Consider the following 22,311-nt stretch of genomic DNA (forward strand, 5'->3'; position numbering starts at 1 on the left):
TATTTATTCATCTATAAAATAAAGGAATTAAACCTGCTGATACCTTCCAGCTCAAAGTAATTTGGCTTTTCAAACAATTACTAAACAAATTAGCCTTGGCCAGGTTCTGATGGGCACTGGCAAGCAAGGATGGGTGTGGAAATGCCTGGTCTCTTCAAGCAGAGGGAATGAATGCAGATGGGAACCTGCACTTACTATCTGAGTGAAGTGAGGTATTTTATAACACTTCCAAGAACCTCAGTTTCCTATTGCATAAATTGAGAATCATATCCACCTGACAAACTTATCATAAGGATTAAATGAAACAGCTTCATAAAGCCCTTACCCCAGTTATCTATTGCAAAATAAAATTTTAATAAATATTGCTCCCATATTCCTTTTCCCTCCCTAACTCAGATTTCCTTTACTATAAAAATAAATAGCAGGAGTGACGTCAGCATCATGGTGGAGTGAGCGTTCTTGTAAACTCTTGCCCTGATAAGATACAATGAAAGGGACAGACACAGACCACCAAAGGACTCTTACACAGCAAAAAGGAAGACTGGAAAGACCCACACTGCCGCACACCTGAGAGTGGACATGCTGAGGCCCCTGGAAAAAGTGGAGAGAGGTAAGGAGAAATCCTCTCCCTCCCCATCAGATCAGTGATCCTGTCCATGCGGCTCTCAGAGATGGGGGAGGGGCAGCCCTCTGCAGGGAAATTGTAGCTCTTCAGGCTCTCTCAGCCAGTGAGAAACTCCCCCACAGAGGACTCAGAACTGCTGCAGGGGTGCCATCAACATTTGAGCACTCCAGGAGAGCAAATAATGAGGGGAGAGCGAGAAGCCCCCCACCCCAGAGACCCAGCGGGCAACAGAGAGAACCCCCAGCTCCCCCTCATGCCTGACACTGCAGCTCAGCTGACCAGACAGAGCGACCAGGGTGGATCACAGGTGGGTGGCCCGTGGCCATGAAGCAGCCCGGGTGGAGTGCAGAGGGCTGAGATTACACAGCCCTTAACCCCCACACGGTGGCGGCAAGTGGAAACTGCAACCAGATATTTCCAGGATGAGGAAAAACAAAGCGAATACAGGAACCACCATGCAAAGGTACATTAAATCGCCAGACCAGAAGGAAAATGACAAGCAACCAGAAATCAACTCTGAAGGCACAGAAATCCATAACCTAAATGACAGAGAATTCAAAATAGCTATCATAAAAAAGCTCAATGAAATACAATAAAACACAGATAATTCAACGAAGTAAGGAGTTTCTTCACAAAAGAGATTGAAATCATAAAGAAAAACCAATCAGTATTGATAGAGATGAAGAATACAATAGAGGAGATAAAGGAGAATCTGGAATCTTTAAAGAACAGAGCTGACAATACGGAGGAAAGAATTAACATTATAGAGGATAGGAATACAGATATGCTCCAGATGGAGGAGAAGCGAGAACTAAGACTAGAAAGAAATGAAGAAAGTCTCTGAGAAATATCCAACTCAATTAGGAAATGTAACATAAGAATTATAGGTATTCCTGAGGGAGAAGAGAGGGGAAGAGGAACAGAGAGCCTATTCAAGGAAATAATAGCTGAGACCTTCCCAAATCTGGGGAAGGAGCAGGAAATACCAGTAAGTGAAGCCAATAGGTGGCCTAAATATGTCAACAGTCAAAGGCCCACTCCATGGCACATAGTGGTAAGGCTGGCTAAAGTCAATGACAAAGAAACTATATTAAGGGCAGCTGGAGAAAAACAAAAAATAATGTACAAAGGAACTCCCATTAGGCTCTTAGTGGATTTCTCAACAGAAACTTTACAGGCTAGGAGAGACTGGAATGATATATTCAAAATACTGAAAGACAAAAACTTTCAGCCAAGAATACTCTATCCAGTAAAAATATCCTTCAAATATGATGGAGAAATAACAACATTCCAAGATAAACAAAAAAAAGCTAAGGGAGTTCATGGCCATGAGACTCCCCACTACAAGAAATGCTCAAGAAGGCCCTCAGGCCTGAAAAAAAGAAGGGAAAGGGAATACAAAGCTTGGAGCAAGGAGAAAAATAGGTAGACAAAATCAGAAAAATAGTAGATCTTTACTGGAATAGGTTAGCAACCACTTAAATACCAAAATCAAAGATCAAAGGAAGGAAAACACCAAAAATAAATACAACCTCATCACTGTAAACACACACCCATAACACAAGATAGAATAAGTTGTAACAAGAATAAATTAGAAGGAGAAGGAAGAGATCAAATGGACTTAGCATATGGAAATAAGAGGCCATCAGATAATGGACTATCTCATGCAAAAGACTTTTTATACAAACCCCAAATAACCAGTAAACAAATAATCAAAACAAAATCACATATGATAAATAAAGAGAAAAGTAGAAGAGTCATAAGACAGAACAACCAAACTGAATTGGCAGTCTGAAACACATGGGGCAAGAAACAAAGGAAATGCAAAAGAACTGGAAAATAATTGACAAAACAGCAACATTAAGCCCTCATATATCAATAATTACCCTAAATGTAAATGGATTGAACTCTCCAATCCAAAGATACAGAGTGGCAGCATGGATTACAAAGCAAGACCCAACGATATGCTGCCTCCAGGAAACACATCTCAGCTCTAAAGACAAGCACAGGCTCAGAGTGAAAGTATGGAAGACAATACTCCAAGCTAATGGCAAACAAAAGAAAGCAGGTGTTGCCATACTCTTATCAGACAAAGTAGACTTCAGGATAAAACAGAGTAAGAGAGACAAAGAAGGGCAATATATAATGATAAAAGGGACACTCCACCAATAAGACATATCAATTATAAATATATATGCACCCAACACACGAGCACCAAAGTACATAAAGCAACTATTAACAAACCTAAAAGGAGATATTAACAACAACACAGTAATAGTAGAGGATCTTAATACTCCACTTAGATCAATGGATAGATTATCCAGACAAAAAGACAATAAAGAAACAGTGGACTTACATGAAAAACTGGATGAGATGCATCTAGTAGACATATACAGAGCACTCCATCCAAAAACAGCTGACTACACATTCTTCTCAAGCACGCATGGAACATTCTCAAGGATAGACCATACACTGAGAAACAAAGCAAGCCTCAATAAATTTAAGAAGATTGAAATCATAAGAAGCATCTTTTCAGACCATAATGCTATGAAACTGGAAATCAACTACAAGAAAAAAACTGGGAAAGTGACAAAGATGTGGAGATTAAACAAGATGCTACTGAACAACAAATGGATCATTGATGAAATTAAAGGAGAAATCAAAAATATCTGCAAACTAATGAAAATGAAAATATGCCATACCAAATCATATGGGATGCAGCAAAAACAGACCTGAGAGGGAAACTCAGAGCAATACAAGCCCACCTTAACAAACAACAAAAAGCCCAAATAAGCAACCTTAAATTACACCTAATAGAACTAGGAAAAGAAAAACAAAGTCCAAAGTCAGCAGAAGGAGATAAATAATAAAAATGAGAGAAGAAATAAATGAAATTGAGACCAAAAAAACAGTAGAAAGGATTAATGAAACAAAGAGTTGGTTCTTTGAGAAGATAAACAAAACTGACAAACCCTTAGCCAGCCTTACTAAGAGAAAAGTTTCAAATAAATAAAATTAGAAATGACAGAGGAGAAATTACAATGAATACCACGGATATACAAAGGATAATAGGAGAATACTATGAAAAACTATATGCAAACAAATTGGACAATCTAGAAGAAATGGATAAATTCTTAGACTCATACAACCCCCCAAAACTGAACCAAGGAGAAATGGAGAATCTGAATAGACCAATCACAAGTAAAGAGATTGAAATAGTAATCAAAAACCTCCCAAAAAATAAAAGTCCAGGACCAGATGACTTCTCAGGTGAATTTTACCAAACATTCAAAGAAGATTTAATACCCATCCTTCTCAAACTATTCCAAAAAATAGAGGAAGATGGAACATTTCCTAACTCATTCTATGAGGTCAACATCACTCTGATACCAAAGCCAGACAAAGACAATACAAATTTGGAAGGAAAATTACAGGCCAATATCGCTGATGAAAATAGACGCAAAAATCCTCAACAAAATATTGGTAAACTGAATACAGCAACACATTAAAAAGATCATACACCATGATCAAGTGGGATTTATACCAGGGACACAGGGACGGTTCAACATCCACGAATCAATCAACATGATACACCATATCAACAAAATGAAGAATAAAAACCACATGGTCATTTCAATAGATGCAGAGAAGGCATTTGACAAGATCCAACATCCATTTATAATAAAAACTCTCAACAAAATGGGTATAGAAGAAAAGTACCTCAACATAGTAAAGGCTATTTATGACAAACCCACAGCCAACATCATACTCAACGGGAAAAGGCTGAAAGCCATTCCTCTAAGAACAGGAATGAGACAAGGCTACCCATTCCCACCACTCTTATTCAACATAGTACTGGAGGTTTTGGCCAGAGCAATTAGGCAAGAAAAAGGAATAAAAGGAATCCAAATAGGCAACAAATGAGTGAAACTCTCACTATTTGCAAGTGATATGATTTTATATATAGAAAACCCTAAAGAACCTATTGGAAAAGTATTAGAAATAAACATCAACTACACCAAAGTCTCAGGGTACAAAATCAATTTACAAAAATCAGTTGCATTTCTGTATGCTAATAACGAACTAACAGAAAGAGAGCTCAAAAAAATAACACCATTTACAATTGCATCAAAAAGAATAAGATAGCTAGGAATAAATCTTATCAAGGAGGTGAAAGACCTATGCAATGAAAACTACAAGACATTATTGAAAGAAATCGATGAAGACATAAAGAAATGGAAAGACATCCCATGCACGTGCATTAGAATAACAAACATAGTTAAAATGTCTCTTTTACCTAAAGCAATCTACAGATTTAATGCAATCCCAATCAGAATCCCAATGACATTCTTCACAGAAATAGAAAAAAGAATACTAAAATCCATATGGGGCAACAAAAGACCCCGAATAGCTAAAGAAATCCTAAGAAAAAAGAATAAACCTGGAGGCATCACAATCCCTGATTTCAAAACATAATACAAATCAATAGTAATCAAAACAGCATGGTACTGGTACAAAAACAGACAAATAGATCAATGGAACAGAATTCAAAGCCCAGAAATAAAACCACACATATACGCACAGCTAATTTTCGACAAAGGAGCTAAGAACATACAATGGAGAAAGGAAAGTCTCTTCAATAAATGGTGTTGGGAAAACTGGACAGCCACATGCAAAAGAATGAAAGTGGACCATCTGCTATTGCCATTCACAAAAATTAACTCAAAATGGATCAAAGACCTGAAGGTGAGACCTTAAACTATAAAACTCATAGAAGAAAATATAGGCAACACACTATTTGACATTGGTCATAAAGGAATCTTTTTGGATGCCATGCCTACTCAGACTAGGGAAACTAAAGAAAAAATAAGCAAGTGAGACTTTATCAGATTAAAGAGCTTCTATAAGACAAATGAAACCAGGAGCAAAATGAATAGACAACCCACCAGCTGGGAGAAAATATTTGCAAAACATATATCTGACAAGGGGTTAATCTCCATAATATATAAAGAACTCACACAACTAAACAACAAAAAAACAAACAACCCGATCAAAAAATGGGCAGAGGAAATGAACAGACACTTCTCCAAGGAAGATATAGATGGCCAATAGGCACATGAAAAGATGTTCAACATCACTAATCATCAGGGAAATGTAAATCAAAACAACACTAAGATATCACCTCACGCCTGTTAGAATGGCTATAATCACCAAGACATAAAACAACAAATGTTGGAGAGGATGTGGAGAAACAGGAACCCTCATACACAGCTGGTGGGAATGCAAACTGGTGCAGCCTCTATGGAAAATGGTATGGAGATTCCTCAAAAAATTAAAAATAGAAATACCCTATGATCCAGATACCCCACTACTGGGAATCTATCCAACGAACCTGAAATCAACAATGCAAGGAGGCTTATTCACCCCTATGTTCATTGCAGCATTATTCACTATAGCCAAGAAGTGGAAGCAATCCAAGTGTCCCTTGACTGATGACTGGATCAAGAAGATATGGTATATATATATAATGGAATACTACTCAGCCATAAAACAGACAAAATCATCCCATTTGCAACAACACGGATGGACCTGGAGGGTATCATGTTAAGTGAAGTAAGCCAGAAAGAGAAAGACAAACACTGTATGATCTCACGCATATGTGGAATATAAACCAACACATGTACAGAGAAAACTGTATTGTGGTTACCAGGGGCAATGGGGGTGGGGGTTGAGCACAAGGGGTGAAGGGAGACATGTATATGGTGATCGACAAACAAAAATGTACAACCCAAATTTCACCATGTTATAAACTATTAAGACATCAATAAAAAATAAATAAGTAGCAAACAGAAAAACCAAATAGATGCCCTAATGGGACTATGAGATGGGTATTTAGTTTTTTCACATATGCTTTAAAATGTTCAGCAAGAAAACAAAGAAACCAGATCATTTAAAAAAGAAAGTTTTCCTCTGAAAAGAAAGGCAGAAAATAGAAACATTTTAAAAAGTAGTAATTCAATTGGATCCACAAGGAGGAGAGAACAGTGATACTTTAAGAAGAGTGCATTGTGGAATCATCACTTTCATACAGTGAAATAGAATGCAGCCATAATTTAGCTTCAAGTGAGAAAGCTAATAGAAACATAACATATGCTCTTCAAATTCTGTTTAACTTACAGTAGAGAAGTCAGAAAATGGATTAATCCATATCAGCACTAAGAATAGAAAAGAGTACTATCAGGGAACAAGAAACCTTTATAAATCTTAGTAAGCTGAAATGTGGAAAGAGAAATATTGAAATATTAAAAGAGAAGTCAGAGCAGAGGAAATGCAGTGCAAAACACGACAGATGTTTCAAAACCAGAGTCCACAGATCCCGATGGCAGCCAAATTGACCTGAGTAAATTAGTAAATAGAAAGATCAAACGGAATAAATCTCAGAATTTTGAAACGACAGAGATAGAAAATATGAGAGATTTTAAAAGACATGGAGAACCTACTCAGAAGGGTCAATATATATACAGAGAGACAGTTCCAGAAAGAGGAAAGAGAAAAAAAAAATTAGAGAGAAAAAAATAGAGTTATAATAAAAGGAAATTTTCCTGTATTTAAGAAAAGTATTTATCTTAAGATTAGAGTCCAAGAATCTTTGAGTATAATGAATCAAAATGTACACATCTAGAAACATGACGGTGACATTCCAGAACTATAAGTAAAAGGAGAAAAAAATTAAACTCTCACAACATAACAAAAACAAATCCATTTCAAAAATGGAAATCTTACTGAACTCAGATGGCTTATCATTTCTTATCACTCTAGTTGTGTACTTAGGTGACCACTCATCTAGGTTTCTCAAGAACAGCTCCTGTTTACCTGTTGTCCTAAAATAATTATTAATAGTGTTCTCTTTCACTCTCAAGACTATCTTGGTTTAAATGGTAAATACGGTCACCCTGTGTGTGGTGGGCAGAATTATGTCCCCACAAAGATATCCACATCCTAATTCTCAGAACCTATATATATATGTTACCTTATGTGGCAAAAGCGACTTGAAGATGTGATTAAGAATCTTGAGATGAGAAGATAATCCTGGATTATCTGGGGGGGCCCAATGTACACACAAGGGTACTATAAAAAGGAGGCTGAAGGGTCAGTGGTAGAGGATGTGACAACAGAAGCAGAAGGAGAAAATGTGACGTGATGAGGCACTATGAGTCAAGAATGAGGACAGCCTCTGACAACTGTAAGGCAAGAAAACAAATTCTTCTCTAGAGCCTCCAGAAGGAACAAGCCCTACCAATACCCTGATTTTATTAGCCCACTGAGATTAATTTTAGACTTCTGAGTTTCAGAAATGTAAGATAATAAATTTGTGTTGTTTCAAGCTACTAAGTTTTAGCAATTTGTTACAGTGGCAATAGAAAACTGATACACTATGCACACTGTAGAGTTTAATTTCCTACTTTCTTCAATTAATGTAACATCATGAACCTTTTTTTTGGCCATTAAATTCTTTTTACACACTATTTTTATGGCGTTAGTAATAGCCCATCAAATGTATGAACCATTATTCTCTTAACTAACTCTGAATTTTTAGACATTTAGGTTGTTAGATTTTACTTAAGAAATACAAATAATTCACAATATATTTTTATTAATAAATTCTTATCAGAACGTTTCAATGTTTCTTGTGGAAGATCGTCAGAGTGTAATTATTGGGTCAAACAGGATGAATGTTTTTATGATCCTTGGTACATACATTATCAAATTGCTTTCACAAAAGTTTCAGCAATCACAATATACCTAAGCATGTTTGAGCGCAACCATTTCACTAGGTTTCAAATGATAAAAAGCCTTGATCTCATTAAAAAAAAAATATTAGCTAATTTTATATATGAAGTGCATCAGGTTAATTTAATTTATTTAGTAACTTTCTTTAAACATCACTTACTGTTTAAATTATTTGAAAAGAATAGATTGCCGAATGCTATCATATTAACAAAATTTTTATATTCTTATACATCTAAATTGAGTCTGTGCATAAAACTTAAGAACATACTTGATAAAATTAGAGGAGCCATAGTATACAGGAGGAATTGAAACTCACTACAAAATTTCTCTTTTTTTTTCATTATAAAAATAAGATATGCATAACTGTCTGCCATGGGGCTGGGGAGGGGGGGATGTGTAGCTGCTACTATGCTAAGAGCTGAAATTGACCAAAATTAACCACAATTTATCTTTCAAGCCTTCTCTTGGAAGCTGCAAGCCTTCAATAGACTCCAGAGTTCCAAAACAATTACATCAGACAGTTTCTGACAGTGCAATTATTGTCTAGAAGGGGCACAGATTCCTCGTGCTTCCTACTCCACCATCTTCCCAGAATCATCTTGTCTTGTTCATTCTTGGATCCATCTCTAATATGGTTGTATAACCTCTTGGAATACTCAATTCTATTATTTTACTCTTCAATTCAAAATCTTCTTTAGAACACTCAGCTACTCATAATCTGTCACATTTACTTGATGATAATTTGTAATATTTCTTATATTTTGTTTACTGTTATTAATTAGCATTTATTTATGTATTGTTTACCTAACTAAACTATATGATCCTTTAGAAAAGGAATATTACTGAATGCCAAGAAAGAACATATAAATTATTAATTAATTTGCCCTAAGTATTGTCTTCAAGTTTCAGATGAAGCCTCCTTATTTAGTATTTGATATATGGGTAAGCATACCTGCACCCTTTATATTCCTATTAGATACTGCAAAGATTTTAACTGTACTGCTAACTAACATTTACTGGCTTTCTTTTGCCCTTGAGATAGCAACTGAAATCCTTAGCATAGCATATTTGAAACTGCATGGTGTGGCCTCTGCCAATCATCTAGCTTCATCTCTCACCCTTTTCCCCCTGGTCTGTGGTTCTCTTCTATACTGGCTTTATTTCAGTTCCTAGAATATTCTGTGCTCACTCTCCACACGGTCTTTCAGGTGCTTCACAGGCTAATCCTTTTGTTTGGGAGATCTTAATCTCCCCCACCCACCTCCTACATATTTCTTCTCATACTTTAGATCTCAGTTCTTTATTTAATTTTGTTATGATTGGTGTCTGTCTTCCCACATACCCCCCACCAATTCTGCAATGAGTGAACAGCCCAGTTAGTTGTGCACCACTGAAACTTAACACCTAGACTAGTGTCTCTCTTCAAGAAGGTTTTTGATAAGGTTTATTGTTTATTGCATGCTACAGATTGAAACAGCTGCTGGGGGAAAATATATATATATTTATATATGTACACACATTATATATTAATTATAAATCCTAGGAAAATATCTCAGAGTAACACACAATAATCATAACCATCACCCTGGTATAAAAATAGCAGTATCTTTGAGGAGAAGGAAGGGTGGTACATATCCTCATATGGACACCAAGTTCTCCTGGGTAATTACTATGTGGGTTAATTGAGGAATTATTGTTTATATTTTATTTACTGTCAATTGAACATAAATAACACATTTTTTCCCACAGACTAGAATATTTTAATTATTTTAATTAATTAGTATTATCTTTCAGGGAAAAATAATTACTGTCATTAAAATGTCATTTTTTTTAAACAACTTTTAAACAAAAGACAGAATTGAGTGATGAAGGATATTTTTGGATTAAAGTGGCAGTAGAGCTTTAAGCCTACCTTAGGTCTTAGGTCTTCAAAATCTATTGTTTTTAAATCAAAAGAAACAAGACTATCCTATTTTCACATATTAGACCACATTAAATATTGATCAATCTATTTAAAATTGAGAATAAATTGAGGTATGATAGAGAAGTCCAATGAATTTATTTCTAGAATTATATTCATGCTAGAGAAAGAGAAACACTTGGATACAATCTGATTATCAAATTAAATGTGAATCTTAAAATATGTACATTAGAATAATTATTAGTATAGATATTTCTTTTCAGTTTTTAGCCAGTATGAAAAAAAAAATTCTATTCAGTGAGAAAGCAATCTGTAATGTCACTGAGAACCACGGGAAATGTTTATTAACATCTGCGAAGACTTTCATTTGAAGTCTGTTAAGGTATATTCCATAAAGATTTTCCAACTTTTATTTTCATAACTAGGTTACCTGTATGCACATCAAACATACATTTAAAACAGAAGTGGTGTGTAAGATTACACAAACACAACGGTGAAACACCAACCGGAGACCTGGCACCATCATGGACTAAGACCATTTAAATATATACACACATATGTAAGTACATATACATACACACATACATGCATACATACCTATGTACATGCATGAATGCATATACAAACATAAATAAATAGCAAGGAATAATTAGTTTTGTTTAATTTTGCTTATTCATATAGTTAAATACAATCAACAGCACATCAATAAAATAAGTGCAATAATTAGACAACGGATTAAAAACCAACTGTAACACACATTATTGGAATAAAAAAATTCCATCTGCCTCATTTTTAGATGGCATTGTTTATTGTGCTTAACTGTGTTTTAAAAGCCCAGCAGGTTGCTTTGTAAATCAAAAATCACTTCCTAGGAGCCTTGATTAGTTCACTTTGGTTTTTAATACTTAGAGAACCATTTTTAGCTGTATCTTCCAGAGGGAATCTAAAAATAAACATAATAACTCTGGCCACTGGGAGGTTTTAAAGAGGGTTCTATAGTTCGAAAATTTGATAATGTGAATATCCTAACTTTGTAATTACGGAAGAATTTTCTTAACACAAAATCTGTTTTATATTCATGAATGCAGTATTTCTTATCTAAATGTTTATCAGTGAACCCACTCTATCAGTTAGTCAACTGGGATTCTTTCTTTTTCTTTTCAAGATTACTGGGGCCCCACCTTAATACTGTTGAATCAGCATGTCTGGGCGGGAGGCCGGAGAGCGTACACTCTCTAACGGTTTCTGCAGTGTTTCTATACACTTGAGAACTGCTTTCACACAAAACATAACAAAGCGATGCAGCAACAGAAATCTGAAAAATCGATAGATATTTAGACATAAGAGTTATATTGAAGAATGCATAAAAATGGTGCAGAAAAAGTTTTAAACATCATTTAAAACATGCTCTAATTATACAACAGAGTGGCTCTTAATACTATTTTTTGTTAAAAAAACCCCAACTTTCTGCACTCTTTAGCTCACTTCTGCAAAGGTGGTAGATCACAGTGGTTAAGCACAGAGGCTCTAGAGCAAGTTAGTTGCATCTCGTCCATCTCCGCTTCCCATCCACTACTGACCTTTTCACTACCTCCGTTGCTCCACCTGTAAAACAGGATACTGCAATGAACCTAGCATGTTAGCGCGTGTACAGTAGTTAGAACAGTGCTTGCCCCATGATGTCGGGCTCAATAAATGATGGCCTTTTATGGCACAGGGATAAAGAAGATAGATGTTCCTGCTCCTTGTGGCATGTAGCCATTATTTTATCACATATGCAAAAGTGTGAGGAGGGCCACAGAAGAGTACAAGAAAGGAGCCTGATCTAGTCTGGAGGAGTCGGGGAAGAAACTAGTAAACTGATACCCAAAGGAGGGATTCCTGAGGAGGGTGTTCTGGGCACAGAGCGCATCTTGAGCAAGGGAAAGAAGTAGCATGTGGGCCAGAGAGGAGAAGAGGGCTCAAGGTGAGAGTGGAGAAAAAATAGTCTTGTAACATTTTAATTCAAGGGCAGAGAAAAGGCAAAAGATTTTATCCTGGTGAGCTGGGGCCTTTTTAATCATGAAGGAAACTTCTCCACTAGACCAGAATTGTGTTGCATGAGTAGCCTAGATGTAAGGAACCCTGGGAAATCAATAACTTACGCTTTCCGCTCTGTGATGAAAGACAAAGGAGAAAGGAATTGTGAATGCATTTTGAGTAGCTAATACACACGGTATACCACATTTTTCTTTTTTTAAAAAAATCATAGGAGAGATTCCAGGTGAAACGACTCATTCTTGATCTTTATCAAGAGAACACTGAAACCACACTAACTCTTCCTCTGTTTCTCTCTCCTTTTAAAATATTTATAGAGAAGCTAGCGTGAATACAACCTAAGTGCTCATCAAGGGACGAATGGATGAAGAAGATGTGGTATATATACACGATGGAATACTACTCAGCCATAAGAAACGATGAAATCCAGCCATTTGTGACAACACGCAGGGACATTGAGGGTATTATGCTAAGTGAAATAAGTCAGAGGGAGAAGGTCAACTACCATACGATCTCACTCATACATAGAACATAAAAACTACAACAAACAAACACATAGAGACAGAGATTGGATTGGTGGTTACCAGAGGGGAGGTAGGGAGGGAGGAGGGCAAAAGGGATGATTCGGCACATGTGTGTCGTGATGGATTGTAATTAGTATTTGGGTGGTGAACATGATGTAATCAATGCAGAAACAGAAGTATAATGATGTATGCCTGAAATTTATACACTGTTACAAACCAATGTTACTGCAATAAAAAATTAATTAAATGTTTAAAAAAATAAACAATTCTATATCTTTTCTCTCTTTACAAAGATTTGGTTATGACAGTAAACCATTAAAAAGGGGAACTTTGGTTTAAGAGGGGATTTAGGATCAAAAATTTTCCATGATCATTGTTTTCCTTTCTGTAAAGATTTTTCCAAAGAAAAGATTTCAAGACACTGAAACTAATAGTTCTGTGGGAACATGCTGCTGAAAGCACTTTGAAAGTTGCTAAAAGTGTGCAAAGCTTGCATAAGGTCATAAGAATTGAAGAGAGCAACCTTTGTACTTTACTTCAAATTATTATGATTTTCTGTTTATTGAAAAATATCATTTTTAAAAGCCATCATATACATAGTCAAACATACAATATCACTGTAAAATAGCCATGTAGTTAATACTCAATGAGCACTAATTATGAGTCAAGCAGTGTGCTAAGATTTTAAGAATATTATCTTATTTAACCTCCTGTAAAGTGGATATTATTATATCCCCCATTTTACAGACAAAGGAACTGAGTGAGAAAGAAAATTAACTTGATCAAGGCCACCACTCAAAAGTGGCTAAACTGATACTTGAATCTCTGAAATACGACTGTAAAGTTTGCATCTTTTAAAGAAAACTCAATGTTGTTTGGATTTCACATTGTTTTAAAAAATATTAAGGGCCCAGCCCCATGGCCGAGTGGTTAAAGTTCCGCGCCCTCTGTTTTGGCAGCCCGGGTTCATGGGTTCGGATCCCGGGCGCAGACCTCCTCCACTCATCAGCCATGCTATGGAGGCGTCCCGCATACAAAACAGAGGAAGATTGGCACAGATGTTAGCTCAGGGCTAATCTTTCAAGCAAAAAAAAAAAGGGGGAAGATTGCCAACGGATGTTAGCTCAGAGCGAATCTTCCTCACACAAAAAAAGTATATTGATTTCTGTATGTTTATGAACCCAACCAGTTACATAATACACTCAATGGTGCACTTGTACTTATCATTTTATAGAATCAATTAATTTATTAACATGAAGAAAACATAATATAGAAATGGAAAACATAAGCCTAACAAACTCTGTTTTAGCCCTGGTAAAAATGAAAAGAAACTGTACAGGTCACCAAAATATTTTAAAGACTTGGAAAGAAAGAATTCTATCATGTCAAGTACTTGGGAATTTCAGGGAAGTGATGAAGAAGGGGTTGGAGAATATTTACATCCAAGTGATGTCAAGATCTGAAGAAACAGAAAGTTCAGACCAGCATGGAAAAGGTCTTATTTAAATTTAATTTTAAACAGTATCTGCTACTTACTTTGTTTGATATGGAACAGACACTTCCTGAGATTTTAGAGATTCTTTGTGAACTATTCAAAGTTCTTACTAACACGTACATTTAAAATACAAATTCCTAACATTAAAATGCCAATTTTGAACCGTATACAATATTGAAATTTTTTAAATTATAGAATATTTCTGTTGTTTGAAATAGCATGTTTGCTCACTAAGTTGTAAATGAACTGTAATCAAACCAGTTCCTATATAATTTATGTAAGCATCTCTTTAGTGAGGAAAGTCATACATCTGTAGGCTTAGTTTCTTTCCTTGCCCGCACGGCAAACAAAATGAAAATGGCGTATATGAACATGCGTGAACACAAACACACCACAGAGTCAGGCTCCTTCGATAATCATAGAGGCAAAATGCTGTGCAATTCTGTCCAATAAGTGATTCTAGTCACACTAAAAAAGGCATATAGCAAAACAATTAATACTGGCATGTAATAATAGTAGAATGTGCTTTTGAAAGAACTGTATTTTCCTAAATATATTCACTTTAGTTTATGGTAGCATATTAGGACTGGGAAGAAAGTTTACAATATCTAAGATACTTTATCTTGAATGAAGACTACTAGCTATTAGAAATAAACAATTTCATAGCCAAAAAGACTGCCTTATAATCACATTTAATTTCAAAACTAAAAAAAAGAAATAAGTTCATATAAATGCCTAGGAAATTCTAAAAGAGCCTCCAAATAATTGTTTCTTTTTTAATATGAAGTTAACATCAACTAAATCAACTCCCTTTTCACTTATGATATTGGAACTTGGCTCAGATCCAGTTAAGTCCTATTTACCTTTCTTACATATGATTAAAGATTGGGTACATTTAAATTTTAATAATTAAACTAGGGGCCGGCCCCGTGGCTTGGTGGTTAAGTGAGCGCGCTCCACTGCTGGCGACCCGAGTTCGGATCCCGGGCTCCCACCGGCGCGCTGCTTCTCCGGCCATGCTGAGGCCGCGTCCCACATACAGCAACTAGAAGGATGTGCAACTATGACATACAACTATCTACTGGGGCTTTGGGGAGAAAAAATAAATAAATAAAATCTTTAAAAAAAAAAAAATAAATAATTAAACTATATTTTTACAAGGCAGCTGATGAGATTTGATCAACCAAGGGGAGCCAACAAGAGTTGATTCAAGTACAGATTGTGAGGGAAAGCTCATTCTGAAACTGAACACACTTGTGTTACCAGCCTCAGGATCAAAGAAATGGAGTATCACCACCATTCCAGAAGCCCTCCTTTAAATAACTACCCCTGAAAGGGTAACCAATATCCTAACTTCCAACAGCATAGCACACCACCCCAACATGTCATTTAGTTAGACACACATGAAACAAGTTGCCACCCAATGTTGGGAGGTCAAACTGTGGAGTACCTTGAATGCAGATATTTCAGTCCAAGAAGCTATAGTTTTCTCTTGTTTTTAGACATGTATAATCTAGAATTGGGGACCAAGGTTTCAGGATAAATCATTTTTTTTTCTTCTGTCCTCTGATATCCAGCCAAAACAATTTTAAACAATAATTATTTCTGTTATTATCATTATTGCATTTGTTTTTTTCTGTATACTAACCAACCTCCGGGATAATATAATACAATATGCAATTAATATATTATAGCATACAATATTACTTTTATATTATATCATATTATATCACATTACATTATATTATACAGCAAGAGGCAAGATATCCCCTAAAAATCCTTAAATGTTGAGGGCTTGAGTGTATAATTTTTTTTTTATAATTTTATTTATTTATTTTTCCCCCAAAGCCCCAGTAGATAGTTGTATGTCATAGCTGCACATCCTTCTAGTTGCTGTATGTGGGACGCGGCCTCAGCATGGCTAGAGAAGTGGCGCGTCGGTGCGCGTTTGGGATCTGAACCCAGGCCACCGGCAGCGGAGTGCGTGCACTTAACCACTAAGCCACGGGGCCGGCCCTAGAGTGTATAAATAAATGAACTAAGATAATACATTTTAGAAATTATGTAATTGGATTATGAAGTCAGTTCTAAATCTTACCCTCTCAACAACTATGCATTTTACATAGTTACAGATGACATCAGGAAAATATTTTTATTATAGTGACAACAACAAAAAAAATATGAATATACACACACACATACATACCTATATACACACATATGACATGTAATATACAGTATATATTATATTCATACTGTATGCTATATGTAACTTTTATTATATGATGTTATGTAACATTATTGCATTTATTATACACTGTTATGTTAAATGTGAATTGTCAGTTTTTGACTATTTTGGGTTGGAATATCTTCAAATCTTGCTTCTGCCCCATTTTCTATTTCTTCTCTTCTTGGGACTCCAATGGCAAATACATTAGACCTTCAACACATTCCATAGATTTCTTACACTCTTTTATTTTGAGGGAGTACTTCCCATCATTTTTAATCTTTGTGCTTGAATCTGAATTCTTTTTTATTGACCTATGTTCCAATTCATTGAGCGTTCAGTTTGCTTTGTATAATTTGCCATTAAATCCATTTATTGAATTTTTAATTTCAGTTATTGCACTTCTCAGTTATAGGATTCTATTTGATGTTTCAAAGCTCTAGTTCTGTGGCACATTATGAAGCTTTTTAACCACTTATATTAAAAATAGTAATTTTAAGATCCAATTTCTTAATTAGGTGCATGACTTGGATCTGTTCTAACGTAGGATTTTTCTCCTGGTTTGGGATCATTTGGTTCTATTTCCTAGCATACCTGGTAATTTTTTTAATTGAATGTTGTGTATTTAATTTTCTTCTTGTACGCATAAGGAGTATGAGTCAGTCATCTTGATATAAATAATGCTGACAATTGCCTATTTGCTCTATTTTTAAGGCTATGGCCATTAAAAACCAAAAAGCCCATGGTTTTTAAAAGGGACCCTCTTACTTTTCAAGTCCTTATCTCTAATTTTTGTGTCCTCAGTGTTATGAGACTGAAAACAGCTGTTTCAGGTTTAAAGCTCTTAGCTTCAGCAGTTTGTCTCTCTGTCTCTTTTACTCAGTGTCTCACCCAACACATGCGCAGCTTAGGAGCCAACAAAATCCTTGAGGAGGAATTACATGCAAATTAGGCTTGCTACTCTCGGTTCCTTTGCTCTAGGTCCTTGGCCTCTTATTTTGCTGTCTTCATAGCCCTGTGCTCTTATCTAGGGAGACCACCAAGTTTAGTCTAATCCTTAATATTTGGTTTTCCACGCTCCAAGGGAATAAGATGCAGTGAATATAGAGCTCACCTGCATGGACTTCCTTCCTCTCTGAGATCTTATATTTTCATATTAGGGCCACCTCGTTTGTTCTGTTATACCTTCAATACCAGTGATTTACATTTAATCTATAGTAATATTCTAATATCAGCTATACGAGAGACAGATTATAAAGATCATGTGTTCAACTTTATTTTAATTCTTTAATGAGTCAATATAATTTAGTTCTAGTTAAATACTCATTTGTGTAGCAATGTCAGGATTATTTTTCATGGAAATAACATTTTAAGTACTATGAGTATCCCTTTAAATGTAGCTTGTTCTTATTTTAATCATTTGAAATTAAAAACTAAAACAAATCAAAAAACCCCTCCTACCCTGTAGACTAAATTGTCATGACTTTTTAAATCAGAACTTAATGCTCCCTGTGTGTCTTCTTGTGACTCAGGGTCATCACTACGACCATTAATTATTTTACTCGACCGTGCTCGTCACTTTCAATCCCTGTGGCCTTCTTATTCTCTCTTTATACTAAAATTCCTTTTAACTGCTATAGTTCTTTAATTATTTTCAATGATTTTTATGTTATTCTTTTTTTCCCTTCATCAAATATAATATTATAAATACAGTGGGTGCCGCTTCTAGTTGTAAGAGGATGCCTGTTTTTAACCATCCTCTGTCTACGTGGTGACTTCTAATTTGCTAACATTAGAAAAATACATGCCAAGTGTCTGTTAGATTTGTAGTTTACCTGAGTGATTCTCCTGAGAATTATTGTTCCATGGGTTTTGAAACATGTTATTTAGATGTTCAGAGCCCTTTATATTCACATACTGAGCTTTCATTGTGTTCTCAGTAATTTAAGATTCAGGCTAGTGACATTTGAATAAGTGAATATACAGATTAAAGCAATTTGGGAATTTTTTTACTCGTTACTGATTTAATATTGATTATCACAGATATGAATAGAAAATGCAGCAGACTTTCTAATTTAAACTACAAACCTGGGGCTGGCCTGGTGGCACAAGCCGTTAAGTGCGCATGCTCCGCTACAGCGGCCGGGGTTCGCAGGTTCGGATCCCGGGCATGCACCGACGCACCGCTTGTTAAACCGTCCTGTGGCGGCATCACATATAAAGTAGAGGAAGATGGGCACAGATGTTAGCCCAGGGCCAATCTTCCTCAAGAAAAAAGGGGAGAATTGGCATCGGATGTTAGCTCAGGGCTGATCTTCCTCACAAAAAATAAATAAATAAATAAACTACAAATTTGCAATTATCTACTTTGGAGTATACCAATTAATTTCTATATTTACAAAATGACAAATTTCATTTTTCTCAAATTCTGTTTCAAATTATCAAGGAGCTCTATTAAAAAAATATGGTAAAAATGCAAGTGTCAGACATCAGCATGACTTAAGTCGGACTTAAGTCAGACTTCAGCATGTTTTTTCATAGTCAAAAACACCTTCAATTATTGTGTAGAAAAGAAATGGTAACTACATTCGAACTCTATGTTTTATTCACACAATATATCAAGAAAATTAATATAAAACATAAAGAATGTGGTTTATATGACAGAAATTAATCAGAAGCAGGCATTGTTTATAGTTCCAAAGAAAGGAAAAAAAAATAATTCAAATGATAGCCAATTTAAGGGGTTGGGTCTCTTTGGAGTACAAAGTTACTGTACTTTTTTGGTACAATTTTGAGAGATGGATAAAATTTAGGACTTGCCACTATAGACATAGTTTTCTTCTCAAAGGTAGGTTTGTCTCAGTAAATAGCATTTCATAAAACACAAAGGACTTTAAGGCTTAAAATCTTAGAAAAGGTATTGACCTGTGTGAATTGGAATGAAAAATTTAAATACTGCCATGAATTATCCAAGTTGAATTATATATTCAAAGGTATGTGTATGGAGGGAGGAGGTGAGAAACTCAAATGTGAGTACAAGAGCTTAGAGCAACAAGGAGAAATGATTAAAGTCATTGCATTTAATATTTCAAAGAGCCAATGACAAGCATTTGTCCCAAAACTTACTCATATTTATACATGTTTGAACTTATAAGAAATTGATCTTGATGAAAATTAGATTAATTTTCAAAACCAAACTTAGAAATATTAATTAATTATACACACACAGTACACGAACAATACAGAAACAAGCTAAAGATACTTTGTGACGGCTTAGTAATGGGTGGACTTGCCCAGGCTAAACTACCTTTCCTGGAGTTCTCTTCACTATATGTTTCAGATTAGAGTGGGCCATAGGAGACATTTTTGCGTGTCTTAGACATACAGGGAAGGAGCAAAGCAGCAGCCATATTGTTTCTCATGCTCTGAAGGAGGTTGGGGCAGAGTCGAGAGGTGTGGGTTTGTAGCTCACACTCGGTGTCACTTATCTGCTAGCTCAGCTGATGGGCATGGGACAGCAGCTGGGCCTCTGACTTCTCCACTTTGCCCTGGATCTTCCTTCAGCTTCTCAAGTTTTGTGCTTACCTTCAAGAGGGCAGTACCAGTTTCTCCTGCAGGACGCCCATACCCTCAGGGTTGGGGGAATGAGAACGGACACCTGCTCCCGTGAGTCCTCACGGGCTTGTGGGTTTTAGCTTGTCTTTGTTTTCTCTCACTTACACCCTCCTTTTTCCTTTATGACTCTGCCTGCTGTACAGATTTCAAGCTCCAGCATTAGATGCAAAATCAACAGGCTTGCAGAGGCTGTTGTAACCAACTTCCATAATTGTATATTGGTCAATTCCTTGTAACAAATTGTGTGTGTGTGTGTGTGTGTGTGTGTGTGTGTGTGGCAGGTATGTGCAACTTTCTACTGATTCTGCTTCTAATTGCTACAGTATGTGGTAAAAATCAAAGGAAAATGTTTTCCGGGTTTTAAATTCCTAGCTGAAGTCCACTTAAGGGACATGACAACATCTAAGCCTGCCTTAAAAGAAATCCTTATCTCCTGTAACCTCAGATCTGACAGAACTAAAACCAAGTCTAATCACGATAGCTGAAGTACATTGCAAATTGAATTCCCAAACTCACAGGATCATTTTTGTTAAAGTTAGGACATTCATTGGAAAGGACTAGGACCCTGAAAATTAGGATGAGGACATGTGGGAAAACTTAGATGAAATGGGGACATCGAACCCCTAACTTCTGTCAAGACTGCTTTGCCAGTAGAGGCACCCTTTCCACTCCCACCTGAGAAAGCTAGTCTTGCCTTGCCCGAAGAATCTCTAATGGCCTCACCCGAGGTAGTTGCTTTGTAAGGGACAGCTGAGAAAACAGAATAGGTAGTGCAAGAAGGTAGATGGAAATATCTCTACAACCACACGACCAACTGCAGAAATTATAACTGCAAGACTGTAATTGTTACTTTTTCTTCCTTATTTTGAAGTGAATGAATGCTGTGTGTGTGCATGCATATGTGTGTGTGTGTATATACATATATAAATATATATAAAACAAACGTTGTTTCCTATTCCCCTGATCGTTTAACACACAATGTGTTAATAGTAATTAACAAAATAAATCTCACTATTTAAGTTATAGGATATCAAAGGGGGAGTGTGAATCAGCTAAAAGAAGCAAACACAGTTTTTAAAAATGGGACTTTGTATACTGTTTGGGGGAAGGAATGAGCACATGTTTCGTTATAGGGCAAGAGAGTTGTGTCATTTTCATAGAGGACAAAAGCGTGACTTTGTTTACTTGTGGGTTAAGTGTGGCTTAAAAATATGTGTGCAGCTTTCAGGTTGAAGATGGTCAACTATAGTGTCTTTATAATGTGTCAACTGGGCCAGGTTGAGCTGTGTTTCCCAGAATTCCCTTCTCTGTCTATTTCCAATTAGGGCAGACCACAGAGGCACTTTTTCCCATAAGATCTTGAGGAGGGAAGCAAAGCAGTGGTCATATTGATTGTTACCCCCGGAATGTCAGCGCAGGGTCGCCGGGTGCTCTTTGAGGTCATACGCGTTGTTCGCTCACACATCATCAATCTGCCTGCTCATCTCTTTGGCATGGGCAGCAGCCATGCACACAATTGCTCCACTGTACTTTGGATCCTCCTCCAATTTCTGGGCCAGGTGTGTGGTTAGCTCTGAGACAAAGGGTGCCAAGGCTGGGGCAATGAGAACCAACACATGTTCAGTTCATCCTTATGCGCTCCCTCTTGTCTTTGCTCTCCTCAATATACATCCATCTTCCCTTCCCAAATGCCTTCCCTGAAAACTTCAAGTTCCAGCCTCAGATACTAAGACAACAGACTTACAGAGATTATTTAATCAGCTCCACAAATTGCATGTGGTCAAATCTCTGTTATAAATCCTTTATTCCATTACATTTCAGGGACTATTTATTGGTCCTTTACATTTATACAAACACCATTTCAAGGTAAGTAAAACATTTTTAAATTAACTTTTATTAGACATGAAATAAATTAAACTAAAAACTGCCTTTCTCCCTCTTGAGAGTAGAATATAATAAAATCCAGGAACTCCCTTTTCTTCATTTTATAGAAGGATTGGCATGGAATGATAACACTTAAGGTCATGACAGTCTCTGGGCTCTTTTATTAAGAATGTACTCTGATGTTGAGTCCTG

At 36.1% G+C, this 22,311-nt stretch overlaps 1 protein-coding gene across 2 annotated transcripts in view; it reads right to left on the reverse strand.

Annotated features, from left to right (window-relative positions):
- LOC106800079 (sperm-associated antigen 16 protein-like) overlaps positions 1 to 22,311 on the reverse strand; it is a 780,587-nt gene that overhangs the window by 631,153 nt on the left and 127,123 nt on the right. The window lies entirely within an intron of this gene.

The sequence above is a fragment of the Ceratotherium simum genome, chromosome 37, assembly GCF_057802395.1.
Source record: "Ceratotherium simum simum isolate JZ-2026a chromosome 37, ASM5780239v1, whole genome shotgun sequence".
NCBI lineage: Eukaryota > Metazoa > Chordata > Mammalia > Perissodactyla > Rhinocerotidae > Ceratotherium > Ceratotherium simum.